We start from the raw sequence: 15560 nt of genomic DNA, 5'->3' as shown, positions 1-15560 counted from the left end.
TCTTCTTTTTGCTTCATTTCCTTTAACTTCACCGGTGAAAACCATTGTATGAGAAACCTTCCCAAATGAATTAGTAGATACTGGGAGGTAACGATCATAGTTGTTCAATGTGTAGGTAGCGTTGAGTGTGCAGGTGTGCCCACGTGGGAAACGCACACTCAGAAAGAACCATTTCCCATTAGGCCCCGTTTGGATCACTGGAATTGAATTCCATCCTAATAATCATAATTTAGACACAAATTAATTAAGCTAATATAATTGTATGTGGAATATAGTTGTATATTATAGTTGGTGATATGGGAGAGATACTTGTATGCTGCACTTCTACTATAGAGAAGCGAGTCTAAGAGCGTGCTATAAGAATTGAATTCCATCTAATAACCATAATCTATAGAATCAATTTCCATCTCCCACCCCATGAATTTAAGATAGGCTTATATCTAAACTTTGGAAAGTTGTGGAATGCCACATTCCAACATAAATTAGCCTACTCCATTAAATAGATTCCAATTCCTTGGACCCAAACGGGGCCTTAATCTTTTCGAAGTAGAGAGGTAGATGATAAGTCTTTTTTAATTTTTGTTGGAAAAGAAAGTATTTATCATAACTTTTTTATGTGTGGTATTGTGGTACACTACCGGAGATCGACCTTTCGAGGGGTACCCGAGGTAGTGTTTTATGCGTGGGACTCGCCGAGATCAGGAACTTGATGGTGAACTTGAACACACGATTTAGATAGGTTCGGGCCGCTTATGTCGCGTAATACCCTACGTCCTTTGTGTTGGTTGCGTTGTATTGATTGAAGTCGTTTAGAGGGGGTCCCTGCCTCGCCTTATATTATCAGGGGCAGGGTTACAGGTCGGTTGCTTTACAAGAGTGCTAGTCGGATTCAACTAGAGAGTCCTACACTAATTGCTATGAGTAGTTTCCTAATCCTCAACTAGTTCTTGTCCTCCACGTGGATCATGCCGTCCTGCACCGTAATCTCCATGTCTGACACGTCTCGGTGTACAACCTCATATTATAGGACTGTCCAAGCCTTCTGGTGGACCCATAGATGTATGGCCGACAAGCCCTCGAGTACTTTTTAGTCAAATGTAGCAGTCCCGAGTACTTCTGTAGACGTGTCCGACTAGTTTGTGCTGCTCCTTTGAGTATTCCATCAGATTGAGTTCGAATGCACTCGAATACTGCCATGTGGCTAGAATGTGCTCAAGCTACTTTTAACTTGGTTCTGAATCTCCAATCTTGAATCATATATGGAAGTTCGAATCAAAGAAATCATACTAAGGGTCAATCTTGTAATTTCACGTATCTTTTTGCCTTGAAAACCCAAAGAAAAAATTTTTTAGTCGACGGGCACGTGGTACACATCCCTCGAGCCGTTACACGACTAGTTTGGGTATAAGGGTCAACCATTGGTCAATATAATTGAGGGATATGGGTACCCCATGGGTCCCCACTGACCAGGATACTAGCCGGTCCTGACAAGTGGGCCTGTCTAACCAGAACGTGTGGGCCAAGGATATGAGGATACTTGGAGTACAAGTCAAGGAGGCCGGGCGATTCAAATCAGCCCGGATATTGCGGGATACGTGTTGTAATCCGACTCAAATTACTTTCCTTGTAACAACAGACTAGATTAGATTCAAACCGACTTGTAACCCTAGGTCGTCAGCCTGTATAAGGCGGCTAGGGGCGCCTCCCTAGGGCACGTCAACTATTCCACACATCAGCGCAAAGCAATACAATTCACCAAAATACAGGACGTAGGGTATTACTCTCCGAAGGTCCGAAACTGTCTAAACCCTCGTGTTCTCATGATCACCTTAGAGTTTCGCAATCCTCCCTGCCTACAAATCAACCACTTGGGAAACCCCCTAGTGGACTGCCGGGCTACTAAATCCGACAGTTGGCGCACCAGGTAGGAGATTGTGAGATCCTCCCCAGCGAGCTCGATGGCATCCCGCCCCAGCATCATCTTCCCCAAGAGCATGTAGGACTTTCTCGCCAATACGATCCAGCTTCGCTTCAGGAGCATGCTGGTGGACTCTGACTCCACCACCTTCTTCGTCGAATTGGCGTCCGCTGCCAGCTCAGCATCCGTCGGATCTACTTTGATGGAGCAAGGTCTTCACCCGAGGATCATCATTCCGCATGCACAGCAGGTCGGTGATCTCTCCCTCTTCGAGAGGATTCCCAACATCCTTGCCGCAACCCGCCTACCCACGCCCTGCGACCTGATCGCGGAGTTAGATCGCATCAGCAACACAATTGTTGAGTGCATCGATCTCTCTGAGGCGGCGCTACTCTCAACAAGGTCGGCACAGGGTCCTTCCCACGTCCCCTTTGGTCTGAGAAACTCAGCTATCGTGTATTCCGCAAAACTCGCACGGTCTTTTTAGATCCAATCTGAAGACCCACCCAGACCCACCCAGTTTCTGGACTGTGGCGAGTTCCAGGTCTCCTGCATCGTCCTGACTCCGAACCCCTACGGAAGCAATGATGAGGGCAACTCCACCACGCCAGATCCCGAAGCCTTCGTGGTCTTTGCTGACGATCCACCAAGGGATGGCGAAACCTCTTCTCAGGAAGCAGGTCGCAACGCCAAGAACCAGGACCGTGCAGTACGGCACCAACGGGAGAAAGCCGATGCCCCGCAACACCAACAACCTGCTGCTAATGCGGGAGCTGAAGCAGTAGGTGACCAACGCGATGCCGACCCATCGCTCGCCAATGATGGTGACAATGCCGACCATGACGGTGCTCGGGGCAGACGCAGACGCCCTATGCGCGCCCGCAATCTACAAGCCGACCTCAAGGGGGCCGGCCACAACGTCTTCACCACACCCCAGGCTAACCTAGGGGCTGCCTTCGCCAACCTGGAAAACCTTCCAGACTTGGAGCCACTCCGACGGATCCGGGCACGTATCCGCGTCGCCAACGTCCAGATCGAAGAGCGGGCCCACAGCTGGTCAACATACTCCTGATCCACATCTACCCAGCACTCTCGAAGCTGATCCAGGCATAGCAGATCCGGTCACCACCGAGGTGACCACGACAACCGCGTGGGAGGTCGGCTAGAGTCCATCCGTGAAGAGGAAGTGGAGCAACCCGCCGACCCAATCGCCAACAACGACAACCACGACAACTGCCGCTGTGGCATGAGAGGCGATGGCGAGGACCATGGCAGACAAGGTCGCCAACGTGAGCTTCGTGAAGAGCTACACGACTGCCGCGACCTCCATGCCGACCTCAACAACCGCCACCAAGAGCAGGAAAAGGCTAAGCTCCGCCGTCGCGCTGAGTATGACCATGACTACGACGCCCCTGGACCAAACCGTGACACAGAATGGGAGGACCGCCGATGCCAAGAAGAGGAGATGCGCCGCTGTGCCAATTACGACCGCATGTACGATGCCCTTGAAGATGCCTATGTCCCATCTATGCGCAACAACGATGGACGCCCTGGGGCACCACCCGTCGTGTACAACCTCAAACACGACGACGACATGGCGATCGACGGTTTTGCCACCTTCACTTCCCGCCTCAGGGCCATTCAATGGCCGTCCTCGTTCAAGCCGGTCATCAACGAAAAGTACGATGGCTACTCCGACCCCACCATATGGCTCAAGACGTATAGCACCGCGGTGAAAGCCGCCAATGGCACCTACGACTAGATGGCCGCCTACTTCCCGATGGTGATGGGTCCCACCCCTCTCCTATGGCTAGAAAACCTCCCGCTGAGCAGCATCGACTCTTAGGGTCAGGTCGCTAGAGCTTTCACCCAAAACTACCAGGCTACCTACAGCTGACCTAGAAACACGGAGAACCTTAGGCAAGTCTGCAAGCAGAAGAAAGAAACCCTCCGAGAGTACATGAACCGCTTCTTCAAGAACCACAACAGGCTGGCCAGCGTCGAGGACCGCGACATCATTTGGTACTTCCGCTCCAGCCTGATGAACCGCACCATGTTCTGCAAGCTGTATGAGGCTGCCCCAAAAATGGTCGGGCAGATGATGCAGATCATCAACACCCAGGCCAACACAGAGGAGGTAGTGCAAGTATAGTTCTAGGGCGGCAAGCATCGCCAGAACGACAACTACGAACTGCCGGCCCATGAGGAGCACCAAGCAGGACTGGAGTCCTCCCGACTTCAAAAAAGGGCCCCTATTATCCTCACTGCTGAAGCTGACCCCGCCAGGCCGACCACCTTCCTCCAGGAAGAGTTTGATGACACCTTGAATGCTCCGTGCCCCTTCCATAAGGATGTACGTCACGATCTATGGGATTGCTCAGTCCTCAAGAAAGAGCTCGGCGCCCCCGTGGAGTACAAGCGACCTTGCCGCAACAACTACCGCAGGGATGACAATTGTCATGACAACCGCCGACGCGATGACCGTGATGACCGCAGCGACCGTCACCGCGACGACTACTATCACGACGACTGCGACCACCGCCATGACGATAACGACGACCACCGCTATGATGACCGCGATGTCCGTGACAACCGCCGACGCGACGACTTCAATGATCAGCCAAGAGAAGAGCGCTGCGACCAGCCAAACCCAGATGCCCACCGGGCCGGCGCCGACCAGAATGGGGAGTTCCAGCGACCAAACCATGAAGTCAACATCATCGTGGGTGGCCCCAAGGTGTTCTGCAGCAATCGAAAACACAAGCTGCACCAGCGAGAGGTGCACTTCATCTCCATACGATTATCTTGATCCCTGCCGACCTTCGGAAGCGAGTATTGTTCAACGTTGTGGCTGCTCGCCCCTTCGGCATGGGTCGTGCAACTAGTCAGCTGCGTACCAAATTCATTATCTAGCATGACATTCCTGCATTGTTAGTGCAAGAAGCAATTTAAGAAAGACAGGCAGCAAAACAACCACAAGATAGACAATATAACCAGATCGCACTTACATGGTGCTCTGCTTCACTCGGAACTTGGGACGCAAGGGCGGTGGTGGAACCAACACATCTCTGCTAGACCCCCCGCGGATCTTTGCCTTCAACATCTCCTTGATCCGTTCTGCGTCGGTCGTGGTCGTCTCAAGGTGCTCGGACTTCTTCTTGGCGGCCGGGCTCGGCGTGTCCGATTCTTCGTGCGCTTCGCTAGCTGACTTGGTCGCGGAGGCTGCGCTCGGGGCAATCTCCTCTTTCTTACCGGCCATCTTCTTCCTCTTGGTGCTTGGCTTTTTGTAGGCCTGAAGCTTCTTCACGACCTGCCGTATTCGGCGTCCCACTGGTTCATAGTCCTCGGCCTAGCCGACCTCTTCTGGCATGTGCTCGTCCAACCCGATGGAGGAGTCCGATTCCCAATCAAGGCCGGCAGGCGGCTCATCAGACTTGGTAGTCGGGCGGACCTTGGGTCGCTATTGCTCAACCCCTTCAGGAAGTGGCACCGAGCAAAAGAACTCAAATTCGTCATTCTGGTCAATCAACAAGAATAGTCAAAGACAACACAAAAGCACAACGAGAATGCCAAAAACAATGCAGTTAAGATTATACCTATTCGGCCGGCCTCTTGAGGGAATATGCTTTGGGGCAGCTCTTGTTCTTGATGATACCACCAAAAAACTCGCTTATCCGATTGGCGACTTCTTCCTTGGTCACCTTTCGCTGGACCTCCCAGGTCAGGTCTAGTGGCCCTGTATACTCATACATCGGATGGACCCTGTTCTTGATCGTCTGTGTCAATCTTCGATAGAAATTGATACTTACAGCCTTGGCTGTGAGTTCACGCACCTTCAGGTTGGCAATCTTCTCCAGCAGCTGCTTCACTTGCACTTGCTCCTCTGAGGCCAGCTGGTTTTACCACTCGGGCATAGCAACTGGAGCGTATCTGGTGCGCGGCGGGAGCTCGAGCTTTTGATTTGCGATCTTAAACCATTCCTTGTGCCAGTCCTTGTTGGATTCCTTCAATTGGAGGTCAAAGTACTCTTGCACTTTCTTCATCCGTAGCGAAAACCCACATCCCCCAATCACTCGTGGCTTCCCTTTAGTCGATACAGGTTTGAACTGATCCAGATACTTCCATAGATCGAAGTGGGAAGGGGGATTCTGAGGTACGCCTCGCACAGATGGATAAAAACCGCGATATCAAGAACGGAGTTGGAATTCAAGTGTACCAGCTCAAACTTGTAGTAGTGCAGCAATCCGCGGAAGAAGTCCCCGCAAGGGATCCCAAATACGTGTTGAATAATGCAAAGACCACCGTCTCCGTCTTGTCATTGCTGGCGAACTCTTGCCCAGCGGTCGCCTTCCAGTCGAGTAGCGCCTTGTGCCCGAGGAGGTCCCGGTCGACGAGCGCTTGGATGTGCTCCTCTGTCATCACAGATTTCATCCAGTATGTGGATGGATTTGGAGCATTCCCCGCTACCATTTCTTCGGTTTCTACTCCCTGGGATTTGGATCTAATAACCGTGAGGCTCTTGGTTTGCATACGGCGGCGCGACGGCTCGGGTGGCGGCGGCGAAGTGCGTGCTAGCAGATTGGAAACTGCAGCGCCGTGGCCTAGGGTTCACGGATGCGGTGGCGATGTGCTCCATGGACTACGGTGGCAGCATCATGAGTGTGGCTAGTGAAAATGAAAATGGATCTACGCCCCTTGAGCTTTTGAAGGATTTGACGGCGTAACCCTAGCGATGGAATCTACGACTTTTTCGTTGTTGCACCGCACGCGCCGAGCGGAGCTTGCGGGTTTTCTGTTATGTTTTTCACGACGTGCCTCGTGGCTCCGCTAGTCCTCGCCCTACCGCTCGGGGGCTGGGTGCCTATTTCAGGTCGGCATGCCTCTGCAGCTCCGCTAGTCCTCGTCCTCGGGGGCTGAGCGCCTATTTCAGGTCGGTGTGTCTCTACGGCTCTACCAATCCTCATCCTCGGGGGCTGGGTGCCTATTTCAGGTCGGCGTGCCTCTGTGGCTCCACCAGTCCTTATCCTCGGGGGCTGGGTGCCTATTTCGGGTCGGTGTGCCTTCGTGGCTCCGCCAGTCCTTGCACTTACGCTCGGGGGCTGGGCGCCTACTTTTGGTCAGCATGCCTCCGTAGCTTCACCTATCCTTGTGCTCGGGCACTAGGACATGCTTCTAGGATCAATTTTTTCTTTTTTGACCATTGGACCGATTATACTAATCGCTTCAATGCTCGGGGGCTACTCTCCATGTTCTTCGCTTCAATCTCCATGTTCTTTTTCTTGCCACACCCTCTATGTTCTTCGATTGAACATGCTGGATGCTCGACATCCATTAACTCAGCACTCGACTTCGCTCTGCGTTTGCTTGGATTTTCTTCTTTTTGAGCACTGCGCAGCCTCTCCATCACTAAGACATCATCACAGCTTCAACCAACCAAATTCCAAGCTTCGCTGTGATGTCCTCGTGTTCCTATTCTCCTACACATTGCTCGGGGCCCGCCTGACCAGAACGTGTGGGCCAAGGACATGAAGATACTTGAAGTACAATTCAAGGGGGCCGGGTGATTCAAATCAGCTTGGATATTGCAGGATACGTGTTGTAATCTGACTCAGATTACTTTCCATGTAACAACCGACTAGATTAGATTCAAACCGACTTATAACCCTAGGTTGTTAGCCTATATAAGGCGGCCAGGGGTGCCTCCCTAGGGCACATCAACTATTCCACGCATCAGCGCAAAAAAATACAATCCACCAAAATACAGGACGTAACAGTTATCCATCACAGCAGCCATCCTCGACCACTATGGAGTTGTAGTACATATTCTCTGATTACCTCATGTCAGGAACAAGAGCAATGCATATCGGTGCCAACTTAAACGACTCATCGACTTCGGCGATGACATCCATTTCCCATCTGTCGGCAGTCATCCATTCACTCGGCCACTAGCTCATTTACCTCCATTGGTGGATGTGGAACAATTACCGTCAGGTCTTTACCTCCAAAAAGACAAATGGACCATGCAATTGCATTAATTGATGACTCAAAAGTGGTGAATCGGAAACAACCTCCAAAAAGCACAAGCAAGAACAAAGTACCAAGCAGACAAACATAGGACTGATAGGGAATTCACAATTGGTGATATGGTGTACTTGAAAATCCAGCCACACCTCATTCAGTGCACACAAGTCTCTGAAATTGCATTCTAAGTTCTATGGTCCTTTCATAGTCCTCGAAGGGATTGTCAAAGCTGCTTATAGATTGCTCCTCCCTGAAGGTTGTCAACTTCACAATGTATTCCATGTGAGTCAACTGAAAAAGCATGTTGGAAATAATGCAGTACTAAGTCCAGAGCTGCCATTAATTGACTCCAAGGTAACAATCAAAGTAGCTCCAGTTGCAATACTTGACAGAAGGCTAATTCCTTGAAACAATGAGCATGTTGTCCAGTGGTTGATTCATTGGATGAATATGCCAGAAACTGAAGCAACCTGGGAAGATGCATCATTCATTCGCAAGGTATTTCCTTCATTTCATCGTTGAGGACAAGGATCTCAAAGAGGGGCAATTGTGAGGAACAAGAGCAATGCAGAGTGTATTTCTGATTCAGAGCAAGGAGCACAGCATATCGGCCAACTTAAACAACTTGTCGACTTTGGTGATAACATCCATTTCCCATCCGTCGGCAGTCATCCATTCACTCGGCCAGTAGCTCATTTACCTCCATTGGCGGACGTGGAACAGTTACCGTCAGATAAAACTATCTTTTACTTTTACTTCACCCTGAGCATGCTATTTAGCTCAGAGGCCCTAGTCTATAAGATATTATCAAACAAGAAGAACCCTAAGTATCTCTTAGATGTAGCAGTACCAGTAGTTTATCGCTGATTCTCGCGTCTATATGTAATTGAATCGAAGTTATCATCCACAATTTTGCTGCTGTTGCTTCTATTTGTTATGTCTGTTCTTCAGTTCATCTTCGTTTTCCTCTTGTTCTTGGCTCGATTCCTCTTTGTTCTCTGAAATTCCCATCTAGATCTCTCAGATCCTGACACTCACCTCTAATCGAATCGTCATCCTCAAACATTGGTTCAAGTACCTGATGGAGTAATGGCGTAGGAGCCCGTTGAAATGGAGATGGCATGATTTTCCTTCCTTTGTTTTGTCATGATGTCAAAATTTTCCATTCAAATAGATTAGGCACATATAAGTTAATCTCATAGCCACCTTACCCATTATTTCAGGAGTAAATTTCACCCACCATACAACAACTTGTATGGTCACATATAAGTTAATCTCATAGCCACCTTACCCATTATTTCAGGAGTAAATTTCACCCACCATACAACAACTTGTATGGTTGTATCGCTTTGGTCCAACAAGTTGCAAAACATGCAAATTGATGCATGAAGTTGTCAAATGTGTGCATATACAGTCATATGTACATCACTGATTGTACTTTGCTACAGTAGCATGCCAATGTATGTCTGTGGGAAGCGGGAGGCTCTCAAAAATACAATTTTGCATTCCTTTACTCGGAGGTTGTTCATCTATGTCCTGTGATCTGCACCTGCGACAAGGTTCCTATGGCAACCGAAGACATGATAAAAGTAGAACCGTAGTGATATGCACCAGGCAGTCTTACTCATGAGTATTTTTTTAGAAAAAGGATAATATTCCGGCATCTGCGACCGCATACAGCCAAATTTTAACAATATTCTCAGCTCACAGACTGATTACAAATAAAATGGGTAGATTACAAATGGTAGTAAGAAATTAAAAGCAAAGTCTATTATTGCTTCTCCATGCATTTTTTGCAAAAATATCCAAGGCAACGACCTCCAATGCCTTGCTTGCCAAACGAACAGTCTCCTTTGTGTCCCTACGCTGTAATAGGGATCAAAATCGCAGCCAGTAAGCTCCCCTGAAAACAGCCTACGTAAAAGAGGTAAACCATTTTTTCTCAAAAACCAAATCATTACGCAGACACTAGATCGCCCACATAAGAGCTGCAACCCCAATAAAAATCAAACTTTTATCCTTGTTTCTTATGCCCATGAAGCAATTTCCAAGCATATGTGCTATTGACTTTGGTGGAGTTAACCCAATAGCTATATTGACAACTCTTCAAATTATCTTAGCATGTTGACACTTAAAAAAGAGATGCTTAATTGTTTCATTATGATCACAGAAGAAACATTTTTGACTCCCAGACCAGTTTCTCTTAGATAAGTTATCCTTTGTTAAGATAACACCATGTTGGAGGTAAAAAAAAATATCTTACTTTTAGAGGGGACTTTAGCTTCCAAATAAACTTACAGTTGAAAGGGGTATCCTGATTTATGAGATACTGGTACATAGATTTACCTGTAAAATTGTCATTTCTATGCAAGTTCCAAGTAAAATTATCCCTTCCAACCGAAAGATGGTAAGGAACTATTTTAGATACAAGGTTATGCCAGGCTGTCAGTTTATCCCCAACTAATACTCTTCTAAAAGAGATATTCCATGGCGTTTGGTTCATCACATTTGCCACAGTAGCATGAGGATAGTATACTGTATTGTGTAGGATCAGAAACTGCTCTTTTAGTGATTTATAGCCAACCCAAATATCCTCCCAGAACCTTTATCTTGAATGTTGCACAACCTAGAAAATTATCCCTAACCTTTAACAAACCTTTCCAGAAATGCGAGTCACCAGGTTTAATTGTAACATGAGAAAGGCACTTTGAACTTAGATATTTCTAAGTAATGTTTGCCGTATGCCATCCTCATTAAGCAATTTAAATAGCCATTTGCTGAGTAGACATTTCTTTTTGATCAAGAGATTTGTTATTCCAAACCCCCTTATCTTTAGGACGGCACAAAATGTCCCATTTAGCTAGGCAATATTTTTGTTTACCATTATTGCCTTTGCAAAAGAACCTGGATCGATAAAAGTCCAATCTTTTTAGGTCTCCTTTAGAGATTTCAAAGAAGGATATCATGAACATATGAAGGCTACTTCAGATGGAATTTAGTAAAACCAACCGTCCTTCATAAGATAAATGTTTAGCCTTCCACGTACTTAATTTGTGTTTGAATCTCTCCTCGATGATATTCCAATCCGTATTACCAAGTTTATTATAATGCATCGGGATTCCTAGATACCTAAAGGGGTATGTGCCTAGACCACAACCAAACAGTTTAGTATATTCATGTCCGTACTGTTTAGCTTATCCATAGAAAAATATCTCACTTGTGGAAGCTGATTTTTAGATCCGATAATTGTTCAAAGATGCAAAGCAAGAGTTTCATATTCTTAGCTTGCTCTAAGTCATTCTCCATGAAAATAATTGTGTCATCTGCATACTGCAAAATAGATAGTCCATCTTCCACCAAGTGTAGAATCACTCCTTCAACTTGGCCATCTTCTTTTGCCCACTTTATAAAGAGAGAGAGCATGTTTGCCACAATATTAAAGAGAATAGGTGATATGGGATCTCCTTGCCTAAGAGCCTTTTTTTTATTTGAAAGTAGTGCCCGATGTCATCATTAATTTTGATACCCACACCTCCTCCCGAAACAAAATTTTGAACCCATGCACACCATCACAAGCAAAATCCCTTCATTCTAAGGGTTTGTTGTGTAAAAGGTCATTTCACTTTATCATAGGCCTTTTCAAAATAAATTTTGAGAATTACACCATTAAGTTTTTTGGTGTGTAGTTCATGGATAGTTTCGTGTAATATCACTACTCCTTCCATAATATTTCGATCAGACATAAATGCCATTTGGGTGGGTCGAATCACTTTATTAGCCACTCCCATGAGTCTGTTAGTAGCTACCTTAGTGTAAATTTTGAAACTCACATTCAGTAAGCAAATGGGTCTATATTGTTGAATTTTGACAGCCTCTTTTATTTTTGGGAGAAGAGGAATTACTCCGAAATGGAGACTATACAGAGGGAGACGCTCTTCATAAAATTCCGTGAATAGCGCCATGAGATCTGTTTTTATGATTTTCTAGAAAACTTGATAAAATTCTACTGGGAAACCATCAGCTCCAGGAGATTTATTATGCTCCATTTGGAACACTACCTCTTTCACCTCATTCTCTGTAAATGGAGCTGTGAGGAAATTATTTTCCTCCTCCGTGACTTGAGATATATCATTGTTCTGGTTTTCCAACATGGTAAAATTATTATCCTCCGGTGGCCCGAACAACCCCTTATAATAGTTTGTGATATAAGCTTTCAATTCAGTATCACCCTTAATTACACATTCTTCCTGTTCTAATTTGAAGAGGCGTTGTTTCCTATATTTTCCATTAGCAACCAAATGGTAATATTGGGTTCTATCATCACCTTCTAAGAGGTTGTTAGTTTTAGCTCTCTCATACCATTTGATTTCTTCCTCTCTCAATAAGTGAACTAATCGTTCATTGAGATATTGTTTTAAATTTAACTCTTTGATATGAGAGCACCCTGTTTTCAATTTTTTTTTATCCAGATCATGAATCATCCATTTTTTCTTTTCTTTTCTATTGTGGCCAGCTATATTTTTGGCCTAACCCCTTAGAAATTGCCAAAGAGATTTTATTTTATTCTGCCATCTTTCCATCGAAGTGGTTTCTTGGTTTAAAAATAGCCATTTATTAGGAACCAAGTCAAATTTAAGCATTGGTGTTGTCTATTGTGAGAAGACGCACCCATGTTTAGTAATAAGAGTATGTGATCTGAGTTACTTCTATCTTTGGCATGTACTGTTGTGAGAGGGAATTTCTGTTCTCACTCCGTACTAACTAAAACTCAATCCAATTTCTCAAACATTGGATCATCCCCACTACTCGCCCAAGTATATCTACGACCAGACATTTCTATCTCTCTAAGATCAAGAGTCCGAATGACCATGTAAAAAGGTTTGGTCACTTTGCATCAAAATTGTCCTTATTTTTATCTTGAGGACAACATATGATGTTAAAATCCCCACCAATTATATATATTAGCGATTCTTTACCACATATGTGTGCCATTTCTAACAGGAAATTTTCCTTATGTTCTTTTTGAGCATGACCATAAACTGCAAACAATGACAACTTAAAGTCATCATGTTTATTTCAAAGTGTGAACTTAATATAAAAGTCCCATTCATATATGGACCCAATATCGAACACTATTAGGTCGACTCCAAGAAGGATTCCTCTAGACCCGACCATGTGGTGCCATGTACTGCCAAATAAATTTTTTGCCACCACATAATTTTTGAAGGGTCCCATTTGGGAATTGATCCCAACCCGTTTCCATGAGAGCAATAAAATCAATTTGCTCCTCTTTAACCAAATCTTCCAAGTACCCATGTTTAGCCAAGTCTCCAAGACCTCTACTATTCCAGAAGACCCCTTTCATTTGAAACTTAGCTTTGATGGTGCGATCGATTTTTTTATGTCAAACCCACCTTAGGCTTTTTCCTAGAGTTGGATTTTTTTTTCTTGCGAGGTGTCGCTACTAAATCACTACAGATGTGATCGAGTCCCTCGTGCACACTCATCATTCCCACAAAGATGGTTGAGTCGTGCATCTAACAGGTCCTCTTCTTCCCCATCCAGGTTAATCTTAGGAGAGGAAGATTTATTGTTATCAGCATTATTTTTAGCTGACACCTTTAGCCTATGAATTTCTATATTTTTGAGAGAGGCAACAGAAGACGTAACACTATTATCTCTACCCATAGGAACACCTAGGTTTGCAATTCTAGTGACAATATTATAATCTGAAATAGATGGGAAAGATATGCAGTTACCTGGATCAAGAGCATTTTTCTTGGCTACCAGATTCATTGCTTTCTCCATTATTTTTGCATCTTCGTTGGTAATTGTTCTAGTACTTCATGACCTCTTCTCAAACTTTGCATCTTCGTTGGTAATTGTTCTAGTACTTCATGACCTCTTCTCAAACTCACCACTTCCGGTGCTTGCAGTATTGATCATCTCCATGCCAATGACATTATCAAGATCCTGGAGCTCTTTTGCCATTGCCTCATTTGTAAGGTTAGCCCGTATTCCATTTTTTTTTTTTGGATAATGCCTGCAACATGCGTCTAGGAATCCCATGGAATTGTGACTTGCAAACAGTACCCGAGGTATCCACTTGATCTGTTATTTCTATTTCCCTGACCACCTACGCTTTCGATTCCACATGCATCACTGTGTAAGTTGTATAGCTGATCTCCTAGATCCCTCCTGGGCACCATCTTCCTGGTTTAGCTGTGCACCCCCTCCTAATGAATGGCGCGCATCATTGTTGTGCGCAGGAGGCTTGCCTCCAGCCGGGGCCGGTCCCGAGATGAACGGTTCCCATCGTCATCTGTAGGAGCACAGATCATGTCGCTCACAGCAGTTTTGTACTGCACGTAGCCATGAAGCATGGAATGAGTGCTAGCTGTTGTCCCTCCCCCCGCACTCTCAACGGAACCCAACACCTGCTTCTCTGAATTAGCACCAGATTCCTTAGTAGCAGTTTCTGACATCTTTGTTTTTTCCAGTTGCATTGCCACAGGGGAAATCCCGCCTATGTATTGCTCTTTGTCATGAATTGGCTGCAGGTCATGAACTGAATCCATCATTGCCGACAGTGACACGTTATCTTCATCACTCTCAGCCAGTACTTTGGCACTCAGCTCATCGATGTCTACTGCTAAGTCAAGTGTTTGTTCCACCACCTGCTTTTCAAATGCATTTGGTGCACCAGATTTTGGTGCTTGATCAGGTTGTAAATTGGAAGGTGGTGCCTCTAAACCAGAAGCATCAGAACCATTATTGTGGGCTTTTTCAGCATCCTCCATCTCATGATCCTTTTGATTGTTTTGATTCTCCCGTTCTACGTCATCATCCTCATTAAATTCATCCGGTTCCCCACTGTTATCAGCGACCACATGATCAACCTTAAAGAAAATCTCATAAAGGCAGTCATCTTCCACTATATCAGCGCCATCTGGAATGCAATTTGCATCAAGAACTGCAACCATAAGTCGTATCACCCCTGTTTTCTTCATCGATCTCATATGAACCTTCTGAGTTGCTCCGAGAATTGACCCCACAGCCCAAAGAGGTAAAAAGGATCTAATCTCATATGGAATGCCATATACATGAACCCATACCTTCTGTAGTTTCTGCTTCGGCTTGATCTCATTATTCCACTCTTCAAATAGCATCACCCTTCATTGTTATCAGTTCGGAGACGCTTCATACTAATCATTCTTTGCAGCTCCACCTGGCACAGGTATGGCACAATGAATGTATTTTTTCCATGCTCTTGTACTACCCAATCCCATTTTATCGGAACTGCTCGAGCTAATTCGCTCTTGACGAGCTCTGCCGGTACATTGCCTTCAATGATTTTGATGAGAGCAGTTGCCGACACCTTACAACGAGCTTTGGCCGTTGAAGTATACGGTACACTACTGGAAAACTCGGTATTGGTCCCGAAGCTTAGTACCGGTTGGTTTTTGACCCGGTACTAATATGAGTATTAGTACCAGGTCTAACGACTAGTTCCCTAGGATCCCCTCGTGACCCCTTTTAGTACCGGTTGGGGGCTCCAACCGGTACTAAAGGCCACCCATTAGTATCGGGAGGAGCCTCCACCTGGTACTAATGTGCCTGA

At 45.8% G+C, this 15560-nt stretch overlaps 1 long non-coding RNA gene across 1 annotated transcript in view; it reads left to right on the top strand.

Moving 5' to 3' along the window:
* The window catches only part of LOC111255869, a 17620-nt gene that overhangs the window by 1210 nt on the left and 850 nt on the right, over positions 1-15560 (top strand). The window contains exon 2 of the long non-coding RNA XR_002676014.1: positions 13876-13945. This is a non-coding gene — a long non-coding RNA (uncharacterized LOC111255869). The remainder of the gene's footprint in view (positions 1-13875; positions 13946-15560) is intronic.

This window comes from Setaria italica, chromosome IX, assembly GCF_000263155.2.
Source record: "Setaria italica strain Yugu1 chromosome IX, Setaria_italica_v2.0, whole genome shotgun sequence".
NCBI classification, from domain to species: Eukaryota; Viridiplantae; Streptophyta; class Magnoliopsida; order Poales; family Poaceae; genus Setaria; species Setaria italica.
This window is presented reverse-complemented; position numbering and strand designations above follow the sequence as displayed.